At 43.1% G+C, this 26,116-nt stretch overlaps 1 protein-coding gene across 1 annotated transcript in view; it reads right to left on the bottom strand.

Moving 5' to 3' along the window:
* gpr20 (G protein-coupled receptor 20) overlaps positions 1-16,688 on the bottom strand; it is a 35,242-nt gene extending 18,554 nt beyond the window's left edge. Inside the window, exon 1 of the mRNA XM_067978496.1 lies at positions 16,600-16,688. The gene's annotated coding sequence lies outside the window, so the exon portion shown is untranslated. The remainder of the gene's footprint in view (positions 1-16,599) is intronic.
* Between the last annotated feature and the right edge of the window lie 9,428 nt (positions 16,689-26,116).

A 26,116-nucleotide genomic window follows, 5' to 3' on the forward strand; every position in this document is an offset into this window, starting at 1 on the left:
AGAATTCCAAAGATTCAGAAACCTCAGAGTGAAGAAATTCCATCTCATCTCAGTCCTAAATGCCTGACCCCTTATCCTGAGACTCTGCCCTCTAGTTCTAGACTTTCCAGCTTGGGGAAATAGTCTCGCAGCATCTATCCTGTCAAGCCCTCTAGTATCAGCAATTTACTGCCATTGAAACAAAAGAGGGGGAAATTCATACCCAGTGCAAACTTGGTCTTGACGCTCTTTTGAGACTCATTCAGAATGAGTCGTGTCATTATTACCCTTTGTTAAAAATTATACTTTAAGCTCCATTCTAACATATTATTGTTTGTTTTTGTCTATTCTGTTTCTTTTTCAAGACACGTGCTGTTGGATATTGTTGAGAAGATTTTAGAGAGATCAACAACGTCGATGGTGGGGAAACTTTTAGAGACAATAATCTGGGACAAAATTAATTGGCATTTGGAAAAGTATGGGCTAATAAATGAAAGTCAGCACGGATTTGTTAATGAAAAATCATGATTGACTAACTTGATTGAGTTCTTTGATGAATTAATGGAGAGGGTTGATGAGAGTAATGCGGTTGATGTTGTGTACAGGGACTTTCAAAAGACATTTGATAAAGTACCACATAATAGACGTTAGCAAAATTAAAGCCCATGGGATTAAAGGGGCAGTGGCAGCATGGATACAAAACTGGCTAGGGGACAGAAAGCAGAGAATAGTGGTGAATGGTTGTTTTTCAGACTGGAGGGAAGTATACAGTGGTGTTCCCCAGGGGTCAGTATTAGGACCACAGCTCTTTTTGATATGTATTAATGACCTGGATTTGGGTATAGAGAGTATAATTTCAAAGTTTGTAGATGACACGAAACTCGGAAATGTAGTAAACAATGTAGAGGATAGTAACAGACTTCAGGAGGACATAGACAGACTGGTGAAATGGGCTGACACATGGCAGATGAAATTTAATGCAGAGAAGTGTGAAGTGATGCATTTTGGTAGGGAGAATGAGGAGAGGCAATATAAACGAAATGGTACAATTTTAAAGGGGGTTCAGGAACAGAGTGGGTGCACATACACAAATCTTTGAAGGTGGCAGGACAAGTTGAGAAGGCTGTTAAGAAAGCATATGGGATTAAGGGCATTATTAATAGAGGCATAGAGTACAAAAGCAAGGGCGTTATGCTAAACCTTCATAAAACACTGGTTAGACGTCAGCTAGAGTATTGTGTTCAATTCTGGGCACCACACTTTAGGAAGTCAAGGCCTTAGAGAGGGAGCAGAAGAGATTTACTGGAATGGTACCAGGGATGAGGGACTTCAGTTATGTGGAGAGACTGGAGAAGCTGGGGTTGTTCTCCTTAGAACAGAGAAGGTTAAGGGGAGATTTGATAGATCATGAACAATTTTGGTCGAGTAAATAAAGAGAAACTGTTTCCAATGGCAGAAGGGTTGGTAACCAGAGGATGCAGATTTATGGTGATCGGCAAAAGAGCCAAAGGCGACATGAGGTAACATTTTTACGCAGGGAGTGCTATGATCTGAAATGCACTGCCTGAAAGTGTGATGGAAGCAGATTCAATAGTAACTTTCAAAGAGGAATAAGATAAATACATGAAGGAAAACATTTACAGGGCTATGGGCAAAGAGCAGGGGAGTGGGACTAATTGGAAAGATCTCTCAAAGAGCCGGCACAGATACGATGGGCTGAATAACCTCCTCCTGTGCTGTACCTACTATGATACTGTGAACAATACGAGGGGGATGAAGTAACATACACAGTTATGGGTCATGGTCACTTAGAAATATTTGGAGGCTACCCAAAATCATGGCCCGACAGCTAACAGAGAGGACACTTCCACCCAATTAGCCCTGGATGAATTCAAACCCAGGGCCCAAAGACAAAAGGACGTGTCCTAACACAATGCACCAACCAGTCCTTATGTCATAATCGGATTGAATTGTGCACATGATTTTAAGATGAGTACGACACAAGCTAAATTTAATTATTATTGGCACAGATTTTCCTGGGGATTTGCACCAAAGTGGCCAAGAACCCTGCAGGACCCATTCTCCAGCTTCACCACTTGCCAGGTGCCTGATGAAACCATGATCTCTTCATCGACTGGGGAGAGGATGTTAGTGGAGGCTGTCACTCCTCCTGTCCTCACCTGCTCCCTGTTATCAGAAACAAGGGATAGTATTAGTGGTAGCCTAGTGAGATGATTTGAGGATGTTGATGTCAAGGGAGAATAGTGGTACTGGTATGTGAAAGTTGGCAGAGGCTTGAGGAAGTGAGGGTAATAGTAGTGAGGAGAGTAGCAGGTCCAGAGTGTGGCATTAGGAGCAGAAGGAGGTGGAATAAAGTGTGATGCAGTGAATAGAGGAGAATGCCGGTAAGCGGGAGGGTTGGGGCTTCAGGTAGTGCAGGGTTAAGCGGAGAGTAATGTGAGATCTGAGTTACGGGTCTTATCTTGGCAACCCTGGTCAGGTCAGTAAACTCCTTGCAGCATTGCAGTCAGGTCAATGGGGTGATTTCCCAGCACTAACCTGCTCTGTCACTGCTGCTGAGCAGCTTGACTTGAGACCTTCCTAATGCCTGGTGGGAAGAGGATGTCCCTGCCCCTGCGCACCTCCTCCACCAACACCTCCAATGCAGCAACCGAAAACCGGTGGTGGGGGGGGGGCCCTTCCAGCTTCTCCTCAGCCTGCCATTTCTGTAACTTGCCTGCTGCCTTCAAGAAGTACAGGCTGCCTTTAAATGTGGTGAGAGTTGCCCAATTTTCCTGTCCCCAATAGCGTTGGTAGCACTGGCAGCTCGCCTATTTTGTGATAATGAGGGACCTGCACCAATTTTGCTTCCTGGTTGCACCCACGTGATTGGGCCATGCCTGTCGGCTGCACAGCGCGATTCTTTATCCGAAAACAGGCCCAGATGAATTTCTACCCCAGACTGTCAATATGTAAATTTTTGCTGTCCACAAGGTGTTCTGATCTTTAGTCTCATTCAAACCGAAATAATGATCAGAACTTTTCAACGCGTTAAAAATTCAAAGTTAGCTTGCTCAGCTCATTCTGTGCCCTCGTAATCCACATAAAAGTCAATCATTATTTTATTCCTTAATTATTAATAAATTATATGAAGGTAGGAACATAGGAACAGGCGAAGGCCATTCAGCCCCTCGAGCCTGTTCTGCCATTCAATGAGATCATGGCTGATCTGTAACCTAACTCCATCTACCCGCCTTGGCTCCATGTCCTTTAATACCCTTGGTTCGCAAAAATCTAGTGATCTCAGGTTTAAAATTATTAATTAAGTTAGCATCTACTGTTTTTTGTGGGAGCGAGTTCCACCCTTCTACCACCCTCTGTGTGAAGAAGTGTTTCTTAACTTCTCTCCTGAATGGCCTGGCTCTGATTTTAAGGCTATGTCCAATTGTCCTCGACTACCCCACCAGCAGGAAAAGTTTCTCTCTATCTACCCTATCAATTCCTTTTAAAATCCTAAAAACCTCAATCAAATCACAACATTCCAGGGATATAATGTAGCAACTTGGAGTGACCTGAATTCATAGATCTCACACAGCAGTGAAACTGACAAAAATCTCAAAACTTGTAAAGGGACATTATGACTTAAAATAATTGTGGATCAAAGATAATTTAAGAAGTTACACTTCCATTAATTAAAACTTCCCTCTGCTCTGGATGGTGAATGTACCATCACTTCAAGTCTAAGATCAGTGCTGAATGCCTCACTCAGCGCTCTGCTCACTGCAGCGTATTCTAATTAGAAAACCAGCAACATTTGGAGCAAGTTAGCAACGGTGTAATGTGTGCCCCAATCGACAAGATCGGCAATGCCAGATGGCGAGATTGGCAATGCCAGATGGCGATTGGCGCACCAGATCGAGATCGGCACGCTAGATAGTGAGATCGGCGCCCCAGACAGCAAGATCAGTGCCCCAGACGGCAAGATTGACATGCCAGACAATGAGATCGGCGTTCCAGACAGCAAGATCGGTGCCCCAGACTGCAAGATCGGTGTGCCAGACGGCGAGATTGGCGATGTACGCTGTAAATCTCACCGTTGCAGAAAAATCTAAGCTCTTGTCTCTGTGTCCTCATTCACCAGCCAAATAAATTCTAATACTACTTCGTGCTAAGTTGACTAAAAGCAGACTCTCTACAGAGTGATGGGGTTGTAGCTCTAGTCGAGTTACATTAATTTATTATCAACATCTTGAGTCAACTTGCAGTTTGACCCCAATATGTTAGAGAATTGACTTTCAGTGTGTATAGGGCATTTTGTGGTTATTAGAGATATAATAGAATGGTGCCTGATATGGTTACAGAACTAGTGGCTATAATACTTGGGCCTCCTGAATTGTCCTATTTGCCTGTAGGAAAAAAATGTGTTGTACACCTTGATGTCACTGAGAACTGAAACTTCTTTGGAAAGTTCACCTTTCGTAATATCCAAGTGCTGAAAATAGCATCATGTAGGGTGGGCTTCAAGCTCAGTAATATCTCCAACAACCTAACCCTTCATCTACTTTTCTCCATCAATTACACAATTTATGTAGTGCCTTTAACACAGCGAAGCATCCTAAGGTTCTTCACAAAGGGGGAAGGGGAAGACATGAGCAGGAACTGGGAGAAGGATAGGAAAGCCAACTAAAGGGTAGTCACTGAGGTAGCTTTTGAGAAGTCTTTTAAAGGTGGGGCGAGGTAGCAAGGCAAATTCAGAGTGCAGGGTCATGATGGTTAAATGCATTGCCACTAATGGTGCAGAGGAAAACGGGGGAATGCACAATAGTCCAGGCTTAGAAGAGGGGAGGGTGCGCGCTGGGATAGAGGGCTGGAGGAGGTTGCAGAGATTGAATGGGGTGAATCTGTGGAGATTTTTGTAAATGAGAACAAAGATTTTGAAAGCTTTTGAACTATACTGGATGATAGGAAGCCAGTGAAGGCCAGCAAGGATCATTTTAATATGTTCTTGTGACACCTCGTGTCAAACCACCAAAGCCATATCTTATAGAGTCATAGAGTCATAGAAGTTTACAACATGGAAACAGGCCCTTCGGCCCAACATGTCCATGTCGCCCAGTTTATACCACTAAGCTAGTCCCAATTGCCTGCACTTGGCCCATATCCCTCTATACCCATCTTACCCATGTAACTGTCCAAATGCTTTTTAAAAGACAAAATTGTACCCGCCTCTACTACTGCCTCTGGCAGCTCGTTCCAGACACCCACCACCCTTTGAGTGAAAAAATTGCCCCTCTGGACCTTTTTGTATCTCTCCCCTCTCTCCTTAAATCTATGTCCCCTCATTATAGACTCCCCTACCTTTGGGAAAAGATTTTGACTATCTACCTTATCTATGCCCCTCATTATTTTATAGACTTCTATAAGATCACCCCTTAACCTCCTACTCTCCAGGGAAAAAAGTCCCAGTCTATCCAACCTCTCCCTATAAGTCAAACCATCAAGTCCCGGTAGCATCCTAGTAAATCTTTTCTGCACTCTTTCTAGTTTAATAATATCCTTTCTATAATAGGGTGACCAGAACTGTACACAGTTCTTGTTGTATCAGGAATTTATATTTGTGTCTATGTCCAATTGGCTAAGTGATGATCAGTTTTATGTTTTACATGGAATTACATAAAATTTACAACACAGAAACAGGCCATCTGGCCTGGTCTATGCCAGTGTTTATGATCCACACAGGCCTCCTCCTTCCCTACTTCATTTAACTCTATCAGAATACCCTTCTATTCCTTTCTCCCTCATGTACTTATCTAGCGTGCCCTTAAATGCATCTATGCTATTCACCTCAGCTACTCCATGTGGTTACCCGTTCTCTGGGTAAAGAAGTTGTTAACAACTCTTAGTATAATATGGTATAATAATATAGTAGCTCCTCAAATTATGTTTTTGCTTGTGTTTTACTTAGCTTAAAGTCATGTTTTTAAAAATTCATTCTCGGGTGTGGTGTCGTTGGCAAGGCCGGCATTTATTGCCCATTTATTGGTGGTGATGGGCCTTTTTCCTTGTAGTGATTTGCTACAACTGAGTGGTTTGCCAGGATATTTCAGAGGGTAGTTAAGAGTCAGCCATGTTGATGTCAGACTGGACTCACATATAGGCCAGACTGGATAAAGACAGCATGTTTCCTTCCCTAAAGGGCATTAGTGAACCAGTTGGGTTTTTACAACAATCCAATAGCTTCATGGGCACATTTACTGATACCAGCTTTTTACTTCTAATTTTTTCTTAACTGAATTCAAATTCTCAAACTGCTGTGGTGGGATTTGAACTTATGTTCCCTGGATTATTGGTCCTAGCCTCAAGATTACGAGTCCAGTAACACAACCACTACACTACTGTACCCAGCATTTATTTCAAATGCATATGACTAAACTATCTCACTGGATAACACAGGTCCAGAAACCCGGGCTCAATTTCTCACTCCAATAACCCTATTATGGTAGGCTCCAGCTGGCAGCATATACCAGGGATTATATTTAGGACCTTACAGGTCCATATGGCTTACTTCTATATCAGATAGCAGCTTTATCAAATGAGCTATTGAGGAACCTGGATGGTCAGACCTTGCAAAGTTGAACCTGCTATTAACATGAGTTAACTTCAGTTGAGAAAGTAGCATTGAGCACCTTCAAGGAATTTCCCGGCCATAGAAATGATACCGTGAAAGAAGCCCTTCAGCCCATCGCACTTGTGTTGCTGATAGCTCTTCAGCTGGTGCTAACTACTCTTGTCCTGTTTCCCACTGTTGTTTTATATTCATGCCTTTTCCAATTCCCTTTTAGTTGGATGATATCTACCACAGGAAATGTTCTGATCAGGAGGCGCAGGGGAGACATTATTGCTGAAGATGAAGAGATAAAATATAAAACATATAATAGATATAATGAACGATATCCTGAAGCCTGGATGTGACAGTTAGTAATAAAGGATGCGTAATGCTATTTCATTTTTATTTAGCTCCCAGAGGGTTAAGACATCCTTGTCTTTAAAAAACAAGTTTTATTAATCGTTTTAAACTGTACAAAACTTAAAACAAGTTTAAAATTTTTTTTTTAGAAATTGTTAAGAGAAGTTCTGCCAAGTGCAAAAGTTGGGAATGTTTCCCAAACCATCTGTCAGGCTTAAACTTTAAAGGGTCATCAACCTTTTAGTAGCGATTTTCTAAAATCATAAAATAATTGTTAACAAACACTGCTCAGGTTAACCCTGTGCGTGCTGATTGAATGCTGGGAAGTTTTAGTTTTTTATAGTTTCCCAGTTTAGTTGTTTCCCCCCCTCCCTACCCCCATTTAGATTTCCACAGTGCTACATACTATTCCATCTGGTCTACAAGACCCTGCTCCCATACCACTGCAAATTACACTTTAGAATTAGTTACTAGAAAGCACTTTAAAGAAGCTGGGGACTTACCCTTTGAATTTTCCTTCCTATTAGTGCTAATACCTCACTATTGCTTGCTGTTTCCCTCACAGGGCCCTGTTACCGAGATCAGCTTCTCCTTATTTGGGGAGTTATGGGTGAGAATTCCCATCTTCCAAAAATGATATAAGACTAGAAATTACCATTGATGATAATAGTAGGCAAACACAACTCCTTCATATGACATCCCAACACCTGCCATTTTAACTGAGGCAGTAATCAATGCCTCTGTTAAAATATTGTTGTGTTCATCTGTTTTTATTATTAACAGTTATTTCTAGACTATATTCTAAATACCTAAGAATTAGATGAATATACCTTAATGTTCTCCATCAAGGCTTATTAAGATGGCGGGCTACCACCTGGTCTATTTTACCCACATCTTTACAAGTTTACCACCTTTTCCTGTATTTTGGCCAGTATCCTATAATGCAGATTATTTATTGAGTTACATTAACATTTACAATATAGGGACAGGGTTGCTTGAAGGGCTTGGAATTACACATTGGGAAAAGGTGACATTGGTCAGGAAATTGCAACAGGCGACAGAAGTAGCAGTATCCTGCCACTACCCAGCTCCACAGGGCGTATGGGCAAGCCACAGCAAAAGTGGGAGGGAGTCGGTCTTGCATATTCTTCCCTTGAGCCCTACTGGCTCAATGATAGTATCATTGAGGGCCTAAAATCATAGCCAAGCTAGCACCACACCTGTTGACCTGGATTAGTATTATGGGGAGAAGTGATGTCTGGGATTAGTACAATGTTGATACTCATTCCATGAGAAATCGTTGTCATCTTTAGTTGTTCAGTGACTTCTGCTGACTGGTGATGTTTGTGGGCATTGGATAAGGATAGGTCCGGGTCTTGCTGTGTTACCCTCATGATCAATAGCCAACTTGCCATCTAGATACAAACGGAAGGAATGTCTACTGGGTGATGTACTGAAGGGCAGTCAGTGCCTGGAAAACATGAATCAGTAGCTTCAGGAGCCATGGGAGTAATGAAGTTGAATGTCTTGTGGTTGCTAATATGCCGATTTGTGGAGAGCTTGGATACTTGATCTATGAATAGGCTGAAAAATTACAGACTCCAGACTTTATTGTCATTTAATCAAAAGCAAAATGCTGCAGATGCTGGAAATCTGAAATAAAAACAGAAAATGCTGGAAAAGCTCAGCAAGTCAGGCAGCATCTGTGGAGAAAGAAACAGAGTTATGAAACAATAACTGTGTTTCTTTCTCCACAGATGCTGCCTGACTTGCTGAGCTTTTCCAGCATTTTCTGTTTTTATTTAATGTAATTTAGTTTGAAATTCTCAAAATGATTAATCCATTAAGTAATTTTTAATTTGGCAGGGACATGAATCAAGTGTCTTCTAACAATATGATTGAGGTTACGATACACAGCCATTTGATAGGTCATGATAGCAAAATAACTAACACGCCTTTCATGACTTCAGGACATTCCAAAGCATTTCACAACCAATGAAGTACTTTTGAAGTCACTGTTGTTTTGTTGATAAACACAGCAGCCAAACTGCACAAGCCAAGGTCTCACAATCAGCAATGTGATAAATGACCATTGATTAGGACACCAGAAGAACTCTGCTCCTCTTCTTTGAATACTGCTGCAAGATCTTTTACATCCTACCTGAGAAGGTAGACGGGGCCTCGGTTTAACGTCTCATTCAAAAGACAGCACCTATGATAGAGAGTGCAGCAATCCCTTAGAAGTATCAGCCTAGATTTTGTGCTCAAGTCTCTAGAATGGGGCTTGAACCCATAACCTACTACCTCAGAGGCAAGAGGCCTTGTAGTTGTTCCCTTCCTAAGTGTTTTATGGAATCTCTTGATTCAATTATTGCCTTGTGCCTTGCTATTGGTCTGAATTAACCTCTACATATTATGATATTAGTAACAGTCTAAGTTCCCTAACAGTCAAGTCTACAGTAAATTATTAGCTTGTGGTAATATCAGATGTATTACAATGAGACAATGAAACATGACTATCACTGTAGCAAATCAATTGCACACTCAAATCAATTTTGGTTCCGTCACAATTTGGGAATTCTGACTATGCCACCATGGGGGGACTTTGATGTAATATATATTAGAAATGTTACTATTCAAAACTTAACAACATGTAGGCACAGTAAGCAATTAGGAAGGCAAATGGTATGTTGGCCTTTATTACAAGGGGGTTGGAGTATGAGAGTAAGGAAGTCTTACTACAATTGTACAGGGCTTTGGTGAGACCTCATCTGGAGTACTTATCTAAGGAAGGATATGCTTGCCTTAGAGGCGGTGCAATAAAGGTTCACTAGATTGATTCCTGGGATGAGAGGGTTGCCCTATGAGGAGAGATTGAGTAGAATGGGCCTATGCTCTCTGGAATTTAAAAGAATGAGAGGTGATTTCATTGAAACATACAAGATTCTGAGGGAGCTTGACAGGGTAGATACTAAGAGGTTGTTTTCCCTGGCTGGAGAGTCTAGAACTAGGGGGTATAGTCTCAGGATAAGAGGTCGGCCATTTAAGATTGAGAAGAGGAGGAATTTCTTCACTCAGAGGGTTGTGAATCTTTGGAATTCTCTACCCCAGAGGGCTGTGGATGCTGAGTCATTGAATATATTCAAGGCTGAGATAGATAGATTTTTGGACTCTAGGGAAATCAAGTGATATGGGGATCGGGCGGGAAAGTGGAATTGAGGTCAAAGATCAGCCATGATCTTTTTGAATGGAGAAGCAGGCTCAAGGGGCCGTATGGCCTACTCCTGCTCCAATTTTTATGTTCTTATGTTCTGAGCTTTCAAGGGGTTAAATTCACAGGCAGCAATGCTGGGAGGTATAGATTATGATTCAGATAAGGTGTCTGGACCAGTGTGCTTTAGAAAATGAAAGTTAGTTTGGACATTTCAGCGATTTATTCACTCTATTCTGGTTGAGATGATGATACTTTTGAGATCAGCAGGGATAATTGCCAGGGTAGTTTGGCGAGAATCTACTTCTTGGTGTAAGAATGAACAAAAAGGAAACAGAAAACCCATGTTCAAGGTCAGTTATGGTCGAACAAAGGCTGTGAGAAGACATCCCTTGGCCTGAGCTTGGAATTAATATATAGCAGGTCAATTTTCTCAGTTGGAAGCTGACCCGAAAGGAAATTAAACAAAAAGTAACTATTTGGGATAGTGTAGAGTGTGTTTGTAGTTTTGTTTTATTACAGGAAGCATTGTAGAAGAGGTTTAAAAAAAGTCTAGGGGGCACAATCCTAACATCATCATCGAAAGAATGAAGGGAGAGGTTAGAAGAATTTTTTTTCTATAGAGGGTTGCTACAACGTGGAATGTCCCGCCAGAAATAGTGATGGAAATAGAATCCATAATAGGTTTTAAAGGGGAAGTGAATCAATATTTGAAAAATAAAAATTTACAAGGTATTGGGAAAGAGCAGGGGAATGGAACCAAATGAACAGCTCTTTGAAAGAGTCGGCACAGTGCAGTGGGCCAAATGGTCTCCTTCTGTGCTATAAAATTCTAAGGCGCCAGATTTTCAACTGGGGCTAAGATGAAATCCTGGAGGATCTCCGGATTGGGGGCCGGAGAATAAGGTGGAACCCGGTTTCTACCGAGATTCCGCCCTGTGTATTCCGCTCTGCCATTTTTCGGTGGGGGATCCATTGGTGGATTTTTCGCCTGCCCTCCTTTATGTCCAGCGGGAGTTCCTGGGCTACCCTGGGAATTCCGACCTCCATGACCACTTCAGCCAGACTCATACTAGCTGAGAACTGACATGAGTCCCAATGAGGCCTGTTTAAAAGGGAAACGAAATCGATTCCAGAGGGCATTGATTAACTTCCCCAAGAGACTTGCTTGCTCCACTGAGAGCAGAAGAACACAAGAGGATCATTTTCTTCGGGGTCTCCTCTCTGCCACCACTTTGACATTCTGTCAGCGGTTTGGGGACTGCGCCACTGACCCGCCCTGAGGTGCAACATGCCCGTCCTGGCTTTGCAGATGACCTCATCCCCGGGATTTGGGATACCTGGCAATAAGATGGCAGGAGTTCTTCTCCACTGCCCTCCACTGCAAGGGACTTCCAGGAATTTCTGGCCCATAATACGATTCTAAGAGGCAGTTACACTGTTGTCTGAGAGAGTCAGGCAGTGGTGCTTGAGTCCCTGTTGCAACTTATTATATAGATTTCTATAAATATAAGAGCATGTGAATTTCTTTGTAACATGATTTCCAGTTCCTACATTTGTTTCCTTCTCATTCCTTCCCCTTTCCAGCTGCTACATCAGCCCTTAATACATCTGCTTTATTTCAGCTGATAATCACTTCTTTCAGTCTTTGAGAATAGTGAGATTATCCCTAAGATAACTTTGACCACAAGCAGGAAATGATCCGTCAGATGACATGACTTGTGCAAAAGGCAAATGGAGCTCGTGTGTAACAAATGAATTCCAAAATGACATTAAAATAAAAGAAAACTTGCTTTCAGCTCCCTTTGTCAGCTTATTTTAGCCCAGCTCTGCAGAGTGTGACCAAACAGCTGCATGGTATGTTCATCGTACTGATGTCACATGCAAGTGATATGATAATATTTTTTGAGGGACAGTGAGACATTTTGATGTAACTTGTGCTACTGTTCGAAAACACATGTAGAAGCTTTTACATGAAGATTGTGGCCCCTTTAACACATCTTTCCTGTAACTATGAAGGTATAAACCTTGAAAAGTACGCATATCGGCCCAGAAATTGCTGGAAAAATAATGGCGCGTTCACGGCGCATGGAATTATTAGTTCCTAAAATATCCAGCAATTTGTGGCGGAGAAAAGACATGCCATGCGTTTCGATTCACCACAATTTGCTGGACGATTTGCCCTCGACAAAACCGACAAAATTGCAACCTCGCCGTGAGCCTCTCCGTTGTGTGTCATGAAATTGCTGGATTTACACTGTTAATATGAATTATTCTCACTGCAGCCATTTAGGGCTGGTAATTCATGTCGTACAGACCCTGTAAATGAGGTGATTTATGATCCTGATATATCACTCAACCTTGGAGGCCCAGAAAGGGAACAATGAAACTGTGGAGTTTCATTCCTCCAGGTAGTAAATTGTTCCTATAGGCTTTTAAAAACATTTTTAATCTATTTTGATGGTATTTTTGTGCCAGCCTTGCATTAACACTCCAGTTAGTCGTTTCATGCAACCACCAGGATGGTAGAAGGCGAACTAGATGGATCTTGGTCTTTTTCCGAATAGCAGTTTCTATATTCCTATGAAAACAGTTCCACTGTTCCTGATCATGGTCATGCTAGTCTTTGCAAGGTGAGAAAGAGCATAACTGAGTGTGAAAGAAGAGAAAGGGGAAAAGAGTGTAAGAGAAAAGGAGAAAGGGAGAGTATAAGAGAAAAGGAGAGAGATTGAGTGTGTGTAAAAGGTGGTGCAATTGAGCGAGAGAGAGGAAGAGTGCAATAATGAGAGAAGGCGAAACTGAGTGTGTACAAGAGAGAAAAGTATGATTGAGTGAGAGAAAATGGAGTGATTGAGTGTATGCGAAAGACAGAGTGATGAGTGAAAGAGATAGTAAGAGTGAGGAGAGAAATTGAGTGCATATATTCGTGTATGTATTTATTGGTGTGTGTGTGGAAGAGAGAACGTTAAGTACAGTAATACAAGAACTCTTTTATTACGGACCTTTGGACAGCTTATGATCCGGACTCTATAGTGTGTATACTGTGTTACTGTACTGACCATTTTACAATATGCATGTTATTCCAAGGATCTTATATTAAAAAGTAAAAATACAGAGCAGAAATTATCTTCACATCAACTTGTGAATTTCACACTTGAGAGGCACCATAAAACATACACAAGCACTTTCAGCATGAGAAACAAGTATATTTTCAATAATGGGATTCAAAGTAATGCAATATCTATTTTATAGTCTTGTGTATACAGCCCAAGCAGTGTGTGTGACATTCTGAAGGAGCAAATCCCTGATTATTATTTTTTAAAACTTTAAGTTCCAATTGTTCCCAATGTTCGACATTGAAGCAACCATTTCTGTTATATACAAACATCACTACTGCTCCCTCTCTATGACTGTCATTCCAGGATCTCTCATTACTCTAGGATCATCCTAGAGGGTAAGAACAACCTCAAATTCTTCTTCTCCAACATCAATTGCCTCCTCTCCGTTCCTCTCCATTTTCACCTCTGACACCAAAGTAAGGAGCTCATGTGCTTCTCCAGCTCTAAAGTGAGAACTTTAGCCAAGCTCCCTCTGTCTCCTCTCCACCTCCATATACTATTCTAAACTCAGCCTCCACTCCCCCTCTCTTTTCTTCCCCGTCTCATTCTCAGATCTTATCAAACTCATTTCCTCCATGAAACCTGCTTCCTTTCCACAGGCCCAATTTCTGACCTAAACTGGTCTCATTCTCACTCGTGTTACCAACCTCTCCCTAGCCCCTGCTACTATCCTCACCTTTTTCAAAATTACTGTCATTACCCCACTCCCCCCACCTTTTAAACCAACTTAGCTTCAACCCCTCAACTCCCTCAAGCTGTTGCTCCATCTCCAAGCTGGCCTTTCTGTTCAAGGTCCTAGTAAATGTGATCATGAATCTATGCTGTAGCCATCTCTCCTAGCACCCCCTTTTTGAATACTTCTAATCCAGTTTCCCTCCCACCCCTAGCACCTGGACTGCTACGGTCCAAGTCACCGATAACATCCTGTATGACCACGAGCATGCCTCATTATCCTTCCTCAACCTCCCAAATTCATTACTGTTAACACTCTGGACTACTCTTTTCCTTTCTACGACCACGACTTCATGCTCCATCTTCACAGCATTCTGTTCTCCTGGTTCTATTCCTATTTGTCACAATGCAGCCATGGATGGTTTCTCCTCCTGCACTATCCCACAGATTGGCTTCTCAAAAGCCAATATAAGTAGACATTTTTGACATTCTAGTTGGTTACGGTTTTGACCCAGACACAACAGATGTGGAGGCAAAACAATGTTCCGTGGATAAGACACCTTCTTAATTCTGAGAAAGACTCCAGTTGCCTGGAACCCTTTGGCTGCTCCTTTCCGAGAAATGTTTATCTATTGCTGAGAGGCTGTTTCCGCTGGCTGGAGAGTCTAGAACTAGAGGTCATAGTCTCAAGATATGGGATCGGCCATTTAGGACCAAGATGAGGAAAAATTTCTTCACTCAGAGGGTTGTGAATCTATGGAATTCTCTACCCCAGAGGGTTGTGGATGCTCAGTTGTTGTGTATATTCAAGATTAAGATTGATGGATATTTGGACACTAAGGGAATCAAGGGATATGGGGATAGGGCGGGAATTCAGCCATGATCTTAGTGAATGGCGGAGCAGGCTCGAGGGGCCGTATGGCTTACTCCTATTTCTGATGTTCTTATGTTCTTAGCACAGTTATCTACAATGTGACCCAGGGCTCCAACCTTGATCCCTTGCTTATTCATGGTATCCATTATTAGCATCATCCACCAGCTATCACATGTATTCTGATTACACCCAATTCTACCTCTTCAACCACCATCATCCAATCCAAGGCTCTTGCTGTATTATGAGACCGTCAGCCCAACATTAAACCACGGATGACCAAAATTTCCTTCAATTCAACTCAAGCAAACTGACGCAATCTTTTTCAGTCCCTGCTAGCATCTGTGTGCCTCTGGCTATGGCTTCCTCAACCTCCTCGACTGCCCTTCAGGCTGAACCAGGTGGTCCGCAACCGTGACTGATCTTGAGCTGACTTTTGTTAAAAAAAGTCACAAAGGTTCTATTTTTCTAACTCTGGAAATCATTTACTTCTGAACATGTTTCTTTCACGCTGCCGCTAAAATTCTAATCCATGCATTTGCCATCTCCAAAATTGATTTCTCAAATCCTGCCCACACTAACCTCTCCTCCTGTAGAACCTCCACTTAATTCAGAACTTAGTGCTCAAATTCACCCTCACACAAAGGTCTGCACACTGATTATCCCTGTACTTGGCAAGCTCCTCTAGTTCCTTCCCCCTCCCAGTGCACCGATTTCAAAGTCCTCATCTTCATTTTTATACTCCTCCACGGTTTTATTCCATTTTATCTTCTACCACCATAAGTACCAGCCTGTGCACTCGACCTTGGATTATTGAGCACTTTCTATTCCCTTTGCTCCACCATCAGTGGCTTAACCCTGCTGTTTGGAACTGTCTCCCTAAACCACTTTGCCATGTTACCTTTCTCCTTCTTTCAAAAGCATATTAAAAACCAATCTCTTGGATTGTGATTTTTGGTTTTCCCTTTGTCCTTCCCATGTCATGCTTGGCTTCTCCTCTCCCCCTTGAAAAACACCCTGAGATATTTCTTCTACATGAGGGTGCTATAAGAATGTAAGTTGTTGTGGTTCTAACAAATGATTCGGTCTGTTCCATACTGCTTACCCAAAAGATTAGACACTCAGTGCCTCATTCAATTTTGCACAGAGTGAAAGGAAAAATTACAAAGTGCTCAGGAGATCACTTACCTCACTGCTATCACTAACGGAAAATTGTTCTACAAAGATGTTACTCTTAAATGAAACATTTAAAAAAGTATATTTGTAACAAAAATGAACAGCATGAGAAGCAATAGACAGTATTATTAACGATTTGTGGCCCCTGAGAAAGTCAATGCTGAACGAGTTAACCGAGGTGAGAGATTACACAGAAAATGAATTGGTGCAAATGTCCATGATATCGTAAACCTAACTGTGAATCCATTACTTTAGTATATTCATTTTACTAAAACACCCCAGTTCTATAACCAAAGAAATGGTAACCAAAATATCACTATCAGCATGTTTAACATTGAAATTCTGGTGCTACACCGTGTAATCACTGGCAAAATAAATATACATACCTTAAAACAGACATAACATGCACCAAAGTACTACTTATTGTATCTGTTAAAAAGTTTAATTTAAATCATTAAGGAATACGAATGCACATCTCTCAGTATAATAAGAGAATGTCAGTTTAGGAGCCTCAGTTTAAATAAAGGAAAAGTGTAAAATCACATTCCTTGATTATCTTTTTAAAACTTTTCTTAGAAAATGAACATTAAGAGAACCTACTTACAGTCGACTTCAGTGAGAGCAGCTGGTTCCTTCTGTATTTCAGATGCTTTAGTGATGTGACACTCTGTATCGTTTTGGACTTGCCTTTGGCCGGCTCAGAGGAACTCAGGGCATGATTTAGAGGGAGTTGACGTCAGATCTTTCCTTTTACTTCAAGTCTACACTACTTTGGTAAAATGTAGCGAACTGCAGACAATTCACTGACTCACAAGAACTGTAAAAGGATTAGATAAAATAAAGTTAAACAACAAAAAAAGCCACAAGATATGATTCCAAATAAAATTTAAATGTGATTCAAGAGCAATAAGTGAAAAAAAATTGACAAAAATTGAAATTGTTACCACACAGTTTGGATTTAAAAAATCATAATGAACTCCATATATAGTCTTCAATTGTAAGGAGCTGTACAGAAAAGGAATCTGAGACTCTGAACACAAATTATAATCCTTAAAGTGACACAGTTTTCATGGCAACCTGGTCTGCATGAGATTTTGCCAAGTTTGTGTACAGAAGTGTGCAGGATATATTTGCATCACCAAAAATATCCATTGTTAAAAATGTTTGACTTTGCTGAAAGCTAATTTAAATTTAACTACAGCACAAACTGTATCACTATGCAAATTTAAAAATAAACCTTCAACTTTTAACAGCCCAAACAACAGTTGATGCAATGTCTCCTAATCTAACTCATCCTTTCCCAGGACCTCAAGACTTTGAAACTCTTTGCCTCCTAGAGTATTCCCTTCTTCATACAACCGTTAAGCTTTCAAAAATCAAACTTAAGGAGGCAATTTTAACCTAACCTGCCCATGGGGAAACTGACGGGATCGGGTGGAATGCTGGTTTTACACCCCGCCTGATTTTACTCTCTGTTAAAGGCAATGGAGAGTAATATTGAGCGGGGTGTAAAACTGGTGTTCCACCCGATCCTGTGGGTTTTCCAATGGCCAGGTTAGGTTAAAATTACCCCCTAATTAGCATCACATCACTAGCAATTCTTCATTTACCTTATTCTCTCTCTCCTACTTTTTATCTTTGATGGTCTCCTCTACTATGAGCCTTGCTTCTTCACTTAGGTTTCTCATTAAAAAAATCAATTTGTTGGAATTATATCATTTTTAATGGTTATGTTTTATTGGCTTAGGTATCCTGTTCTTTTTCTATCTAAGCCCCTACAGTAGGATGCAGTGAATGGCTGCCCAGCTGCGAGTTGATTTGTTCGGTTAGTAGGAGTAATTTGCGCTCCCAATGAGAGCCTCGTCTACTGGAACCGCATATTAGTTCGGGGACATTGCTGCCTGGGATTGTCCAACCATTTTAATTAAAGTTGGAAAATCGTACGCAGCTCAAATTTCCAATGCATGTTTCCAACAGGCAAAGTCACGAAATTACTCCTAATATTCCCACAGATACCTATCACCCCTCCCACTCATCCGTTCGTGCACACAATTGAAACATGGGGTGGTTTGGTTTTTCCCAAGTTTACGTCACCAACACTAAGGGTTCACAGCCACCTGATGGAAATTGGGCACAAGGATTAAATCCTGTCCCTTTGTCTACTCCGTTTTTAAAGCACTCAGAAACCGGTCAATGCGAGCGCACTGTGGCTCTAAAAATAAAACATGTTTATAGAAATTGCTTGCGAAAAATAATAGGCAAGTAATTGTTGCCATACAAAGATAGTATATGATCCTGAACAGAGGGCAAAGTGCTGCTTTTAGATTCCAACAAAACCAACTCCCTCCCTCATCCCCTGCATTCCATTTATTCCTTTTTGCCTAATTTATGAGACTGTAACTTTAAAAATAGTGTAAGCATTAATTTAAGTCCTAATCCTAAATATAATCCATGACTAAACATTTATAAAAACAAAATAAGGACCCAGAAAAAGGTTTGCAATTTTATATATATATGTGTGTGTGTGTGGCTCTACACACATTTTTATATATAAATATATATATATAGTGCTTAGGAGCCAGGAAGGGCACGCCTACTACTCTCGGCTCCACATTAAAGTAAGTATTTTTAAATAAAACTTTCCTTTTTGGTGATGGCCTCCAGCGGTCCCTTTAAGGACCGCTCGTTAGGCTGCATGTGCACTGTTTCTTCCTGAACGGAGGAGATCGGACGCCTGCTGTGTTCAGGGTAAACAAATCTCTGAAATGGGTCCGAAAACAGGCGTTGGGCCCTTTATTAGCATTTTCAAGTAGCCTAATGCCAGTCTCCAGAGACGCTTCTACACCCCCCTGTGAAAAACAGGTGCAATGAGGTCCAATTTTGCCTCCATGGTGTTAAAATGATATGGAGATTATTTTCAGACTATTGGACCTACAGGTACATTAGACTGTTTTGCAATATTATCTCATCACTGTTAAAACCACACTGATTGACCTATCCTTGTGGCTCCTCTGAGCTTTAGTAAAACTTGAACCTACAGCCTCTGTAGCCCCAGTCAGAAAGAAGCTTGTGCATTCTTGTCCTGTTATGGATTCAAGCACATAATCTTGGCTGACAATTTAGTACATTACTGAAGGAGTGCTGCATTGTTGGAGATGCTGCCTTTGGGGTGAGAAGTTAAACTGAAGCCCAGATTGCCTGCTCAGGTGGATGTAAAAGATCCCATGGGACAATTTGAAGAAGAGCAGGAAGTTCTCGCGATGTCCTGGCCAATATTTTTCCCTCAACCAACATAAAAACAAAACAGATTTTGGTTGATTAAAACCTGCTTTGTTTTTATGTTGGTTGAGGGAAAAATAGGGCAGCATGAGTGTTAAAGTGGCACTGCAGTACTTACAATGATTAGCATCATAACAGCCTGCAGAAGGTCTGTGATCAGATCAAAGCCCCTATCCTTCGATTCCCTCATGGATCTACACTGCTGGACAGCCTTTCCAGGCTGGAGGGGGCAGTGGAGATCAGAGCTCCAGTGGCAGCAGTATCACCTTCAATCAACGCTGCCATTGCTGGCGAGCAGGTATCTGGCATTGCAGGCCTCATTGCAGCTTCCACAGAGGACACCGCTTGCTCCATGGTAGACTGAAGAGAAGCCATGCCTTGCACCAGAACGCTGCACATGCGAGATGGGACCTCCTCCATACTCTCAGCCATGACACGGCAGCTCTTCAGCAGGTTGTCCAAGGCATCTACTGCAGATGAAATGAAGACGCACTTCCAAGATCTTTCCCTTAAAGGCTGGAGCACTGAAGTCTTCATCCTCTTCAACAGTGCTCGCCCCCCGGCTCGCCCTCTGGCCAGCTGTGTCCTCCGCTGTCCTTTTCACGACTGACAGATGTTGCTCACTTGTGATGTGAGCTTCACTTGTGCAGACCTCCTTCATATTTGTCCCACCTGGGGTGCTAACCTCTGAGCTGGTGCTTGTTGACTAGGGTGATGGCGTTGGCTGGCGAGGCTGGCTTGACTCTGTGCTGTTCGACTGCTTGTCCAACATGCCGTCTTGTATGAGCCACAATTTAATCCAGCTAAACATTGGGAAGACTGATGCCATTGTGTTCAGCTCCCACCACAAACTCCATACCTTCGCCATTAGTTTGCAGGGTCTGATTTCTTCCCCTTCGTAAATAATGGGACCATGAGTCTCCTTCCAGTCCAGCAGAACTTGCTCAAAGACTTCAAAGATCCAATGGCTTGCATAATCCATCCCCTATTTTCTTCAGCACTCTGGGGATGCAGAGTGAAACTCCTTAAATCTACACAATATTTTTTAACCCCAATATGTTTTAATCCCAACCTCAGATAATATTACCTATTGCACCAGTGTGATTTTTTTAAAATTTCAATCATCAGCTAGCCTTGCATCTTCTATGAGATCAAAGTATAAAAGCAGAACATGACATTTCTGTGCTTTTGTATTTGGGAGGTACAACCATACATGTTTGCTCTATTTTGCATGAAAAGAGTTTGCTCGAGCATGAAAATGCTTTGTTAAGTTTTATTTAAAGATTTACCCAGGTGAAAAATACAGTAACTCTTTTTCTAGTTATCCTTTGAGGGAAAAGCAAAGTCCAGGCATTATATCCCTTCCAATGATTGCAGCCCCGCGATGCTGAGACTATCGTGGATAGCACGTTCAGTGAGGTGGTCTCACCGCAGGTAAAGAATACGCAGGCAGAAAGGAAATGGGTGACCGCCAGGCAGAGTAAAAGGACTAGGCAGGTAGAGCAGGAGTCCCCTGGGGCTATCTCCCTCTCAAACTGATATTCTGCTTTGGATACTGTTGGGGGAGATGGCTTATCAGGGGAAAGCAGCAAGAGCCAGGTTCGGGGCACCACGGGTGGCTCTGCTGCACAGGAGGGGAGGAAGAAGAGTGGCAGGGCTATAGTGATAGGGGATTCCATTGTAAGGGGAACAGATTGGTGTTTCTGCGGCCGCAAACGTGACTCCAGGATGGTATGTTGCCTCCCTGGTGCTAGGGTCAAGGATGTCACGGAGCGGCTGCAGGGCATTCTGGAGGGGGAGGGTGAACAGCCAGTAGTCGTGGTCCATATTGGTACCAACGACATAGGTAAAAAAAGGGATGAGGTCCTGCAAGGTGAATTTAAGGAGTTAGGAGATAAATTAAAAAGCAGGACTTCAAAGGTAGTGATCTCAGGATTACTACCGGTGCCACGTGCTAGTGAGTATAGGAACAGGAGAATAGACAGGATGAATGCGTGGCTGCAGGGATGGTGTAGGAGGGAGGGATTTAGATTCCTGGGACATTGGGACCGGTTCTGGGGAAGGTGGGACCTGTACAAGCGTGACGGGTTACACCCGAGCAGGACCGGGACAAATGTCCTCGCGGGGGTGTTTGCTAGTGCTGTTGGGGAAGGTTTAAACTAGAGTGGCAGGGGGATGGGAACCTGAGCGGGGAGTCAGAAGGGAATAAAGTTGAGAGCAGCAAGAGAGGGGAAGACCCAGGGGAAATCTACAATACAAATAGTACAAACAGTTGTTCAAGAACAAGTGAAAGGGAAAAGCGTAGAGCAGCGGAAAGAAAGTGTACTTTAGGCACTTTAGGTACTTTAGGCACGACAGATAAAATGAAAACTAGAAGGTGTAAGGCGATTAACCCAGCATCAAAGCTGTGGCAGGGGGTTGGGAACCTGAGCAGGGAGACAGAGGAAAGCGTGTCAGGAAGGGACAGAAGGTATGGAGTAAAAGATAAAGTGTTAAAAAAGGAAAAAGCAGGAACTAAGTGTCACAAAACATATTTGAAAGTTCTTTATCTGAATGCACGTAACATTCGTAACAAAATGGACGAGTTAACGGCACAAATAACTACGTATGCGTATGATCTTGTGGCCATTACAGAAACATGGCTGCAGGGTGACAACGACTGGGAATTAAATATGCCAGGGTATTTAACAATCAGGAAGGACAGGCAGGAAGGAAGGGGAGGTGGGGTGGCTATGTTAATAAGGGAAGGAATCACTGTAATACAGAGAAAAGATATTGGGACAAAGGATCAGGATAATGAAACAGTTTGGGTAGAGATAAGGAATAATAAGGGGCAAAACACACTCGTGGGCGTAGTATATAGGCCTCCTAATAGTTGCAACTCTGCTGGAAGAAGTATTAATCAGGAAATAGTCGGGGCATGTAATAAGGGAACAGCTATAATTATGGGGGATTTTAACTATCATATTAACTGGACAAATCAAATTGGGCAGGGTAGCCTTGAGGAAGAGTTTATTGAGTGTATTAGGGATGGATTTCTTGAGCAGTATGCAACTGAACCAACAAGGGGGCAAGCAACCTTGGACCTGGTCCTGTGTAATGAGCCAGGATTAATTAATAATGTCCTAGTTAAGGATCCCCTTGGAATGAGTGACCATAACATGGTTACATTCCATATCCAATTAGAGGGTGAGAAGGTTGGTTCTCAAACAAGCGTACTGAGCTTGAATAAAGGAGACTATGAAGGTATGAGAGCAGAATTGATTAAAGTGGACTGGGAAAATAGATTAACGGGTAAGACGGTACATGAGCAGAGGTGTTCATTTAAGGAGTTATTTTGCAACTTTCAAAAAATATATATTCCACTGAGGAAAAAAGGGTGTAAAAGAAATGACAGCCATCCGTGGCTAAGTAAAGAAATTAAGGATAGTATCCGACTAAAAACAAGGACATATAAGGTAGCCAAACTTAGTGGGAGGATAGAAGATTGGGAAGTCTTCAAAAGACAGCAAAAAGTATCGAAAGGATTGATTAAGAAAGGGAAAATAAATTAGCAAAAAATATAAAAACAGATAGCAAGAGTTTCTATAGTTATATAAAAAGAAAAAGGGTGGCTAAGGCAAACGTAGGTCCTTTAGAGGATGAGACCGGGAAATTAATGGTGGGAAACATGGAGATGGCAAAAATGCTGAACAAATATTTTGTTTCAGTCTTTACGGTAGAGGACACTAAGAATATCCCAACACTGGACAAACAGGGGGCTCTCAGTGGGGAGGAGCTAAATACGATTAAAATCACGAAGGAATTGGTACTCAGTAAATTTTTTTATTTTTATTTTTTTTATTCGTTCACGGGATGTGGGCGTCGCTGGCAAGGCCAGCATTTATTGCCCATCCCTAATTGCCCTTGAGAAGGTGAACCGCTGCAGTCCGTGTGGTGACGGTTCTCCCACAGTGCTGTTAGGAAGGGAGTTCCAGGATTTTGACCCAGCGACAATGAAGGAACGGCGATATATTTCCAAGTCGGGATGGTGTGTGACTTGGAGGGGAACGTGCAGGTGGTGTTGTTCCCATGTGCCTGCTGCTCTTGTCCTTCTAGGTGGTAGAGGTCGCGGGTTTGGGAGGTGCTGTCGAAGAAGCCTTGGCGAGTTGCTGCAGTGCATCCTGTGGATGGTACACACTGCAGCTACAGTGCGCCGGTGGTGAAGGGAGTGAATGTTTAGGGTGGTGGATGGGGTGCCAATCAAGCGGGCTGCTTTGTCCTGGATGGTGTCGTGCTTCTTGAGTGTTGTTGGAGCTGCACTCATCCAGGCAAGTGGAGAGTATTCCATCACACTCCTGACTTGTGCCTTGTAGATGGTGGAAAGGCTTTGGGGAGTCAGGAGGTGAGTCACTCACCGCAGAATACCCAGCCTCTGACCTGCTCTCGTAGCCACAGTATTTATATGGCTGGTCCAGTTAAGTTTCTGGTCAATGGTGACCCCCAGGATGTTGATGGTGGGGGATTCGGCGATGGTAATGCCGTTGAATGTCAAGGGGAGGTGGTTAGACTCTCTCTTGTTGGAGATGGTCATTGCCTGGCACTTATCTGGCGCGAATGTTACTTGCCACTTATGAGCCCAAGCCTGGATGTTGTCCAGGTCTTGCTGCATGCGGGCTCGGACTGCTTCATTATTTGAGGGGTTGCGAATGGAACTGAACACTGTGCAGTCATCAGCGAACATCCCCATTTCTGACCTTATGATGGAGGGAAGGTCATTGATGAAGCAGCTGAAGATGGTTGGGCCTAGGACACTGCCCTGAGGAACTCCTGCAGCAATGTCCTGGGGCTGAGATGATTGGCCTCCAACAACCACTACCATCTTCCTTTGTGCTAGGTATGACTCCAGCCACTGGAGAGTTTTCCCCCTGATTCCCATTGACTTCAATTTTACTAGAGCTCCTTGGTGCCACACTCGGTCAAATGCTGCCTTGATGTCAAGGGCAGTCACTCTCACCTCACCTCTGGAATTCAGCTCTTTTGTTCATGTTTGGACCAAGGCTGTAATGAGGTCTGGAGCTGAGTGGTCCTGGCGGAACCCAAACTGAGCATCTGTGAGCAAGTTATTGGTGAGTAAGTGCCGCTTGATAGCACTGTCGACGACACCTTCCATCACTTTGCTGGTGATTGAGAGGAGACTGATGGGGCGGTAATTGGCCGGATTGGATTTGTCCTGCTCTTTGTGGACAGGACATACCTGGGCAATTTTCCACATTGTTGGGTAGATGCCAGTGTTGTAGCTGTACTGGAACAGCTTGGCTAGAGGCGCAGCTAGTTCTGGAGCACAAGTCTTCAGCACTACAACTGGGATGTTGTCGGGGCCCATAGCCTTTGCTGTATCCAGTGCATTCAGCCGCTTCTTGATATCACGTGGAGTGAATCGAATTGGCCGAAGACTGGCTTCCGTGATGGTGGGGATATCGGGAGGAGGCTGAGATGGATCATCCACTCGGCACTTCTGGCTGAAGATTGTTGCAAACGCTTCAGCCTTATCTTTTGCACTCACGTGCTGGACTCCGCCATCATTGAGGATGGGGATGTTTGCAGAGCCTCCTCCTCCCGTTAGTTGTTTAATTGTCCACCACCATTCACGACTGGATGTGGCAGGACTGCAGAGCTTTGATCTGATCCGTTGGTTGTGCAATCGCTTAGCTCTGTCTATAGCATGTTGCTTCCGCTGTTTAGCATGCATGTTGTCCTGAGTTGTAGTTTCACCAGGTTGGCACCTCATTTTTAGGTACGCCTGGTGCTGCTCCTGGCATGCTCTTCTACACTCCTCATTGAGCCAGGGTTGATCACCTGGCTTGTTGGTAATGGTAGAGTGAGGAATATGCCGGGCCATGAGGTTACAGATTGTGCTGGAATACAATTCTGCTGCTGCTGATGGCCCACAGCGCCTCATGGATGCCCAGTTTTGAGCTGCTTGATCTATCCCATTTAGCACGGTGGTAGTGCCACACAAGACGTTGGATGGTGTCCTCAGTGCGAAGACGGGACTTCATCTCCACGAGGACTGTGCGGTGGTCACTCCTACCAATACTGTCATGGACAGATGCATTTGCGACAGGTAGATTGGTGAGGACGAGGTCAAGTAAGTTTTTCCCTCGTGTTGGTTCGCTCACCACCTGCCGCAGGCCCAGTCTAGCAGCTATGTCCTTCAGGGCTCGGCCAGCTCGGTCAGTAGTGGTGCTACCGAGCCACTCTTGGTGATGGACATTGAAGTCCCCCACCCAGAGTACATTCTGTGCCCTTGCTACCCTCAGTGCTTCCTCCAAGTGGTGCTCAACATGGAGGAGGACTGATTCATCAGCTGAGTGGAGGATGGTAGGTGGTAATCAGCATGAGGTTTCCTTGCCCATGTTTGACCTGATGCCATGAGATTTCATGGGGTCCAGAGTCAATGTTGAGAACTCCCAGGGCCACTCCCTCCTGACTGTATATCACTGTACCGCCACCTCTGGTGGGTCTGTCCTGCCGGTGGGACAGGACATACCCAGGGATGGTGATGGAAGAGTCTGGGACATTGGCTGAAAGGTATCGATTTTCTGAGTATGGCTATGTCAGGCTGTTGCTTGACTGGTCTGTGGGACAGCTCTCCCAATTTTGGCACAAGTCCCCAGATGTTAGTAAGGAGGACCTTGCAGGGTCGACTGGGCTTGGTGTTTTGCCGTTGTCGTGTCCGGTGCCTAGTGGTCCGATGCCGGGTGGTCCGTCCGGTTTTATTCTTATTGTGACTTTTCGTAGTGAGGTTTTACAACTGAGTGGCTTGCTAGGCCATTTCAGAGGGCAATTAAGAATCAACC

Source organism: Heptranchias perlo, chromosome 3 (assembly GCF_035084215.1).
Source record: "Heptranchias perlo isolate sHepPer1 chromosome 3, sHepPer1.hap1, whole genome shotgun sequence".
In the NCBI taxonomy this organism is placed as follows: Eukaryota; Metazoa; Chordata; class Chondrichthyes; order Hexanchiformes; family Hexanchidae; genus Heptranchias; species Heptranchias perlo.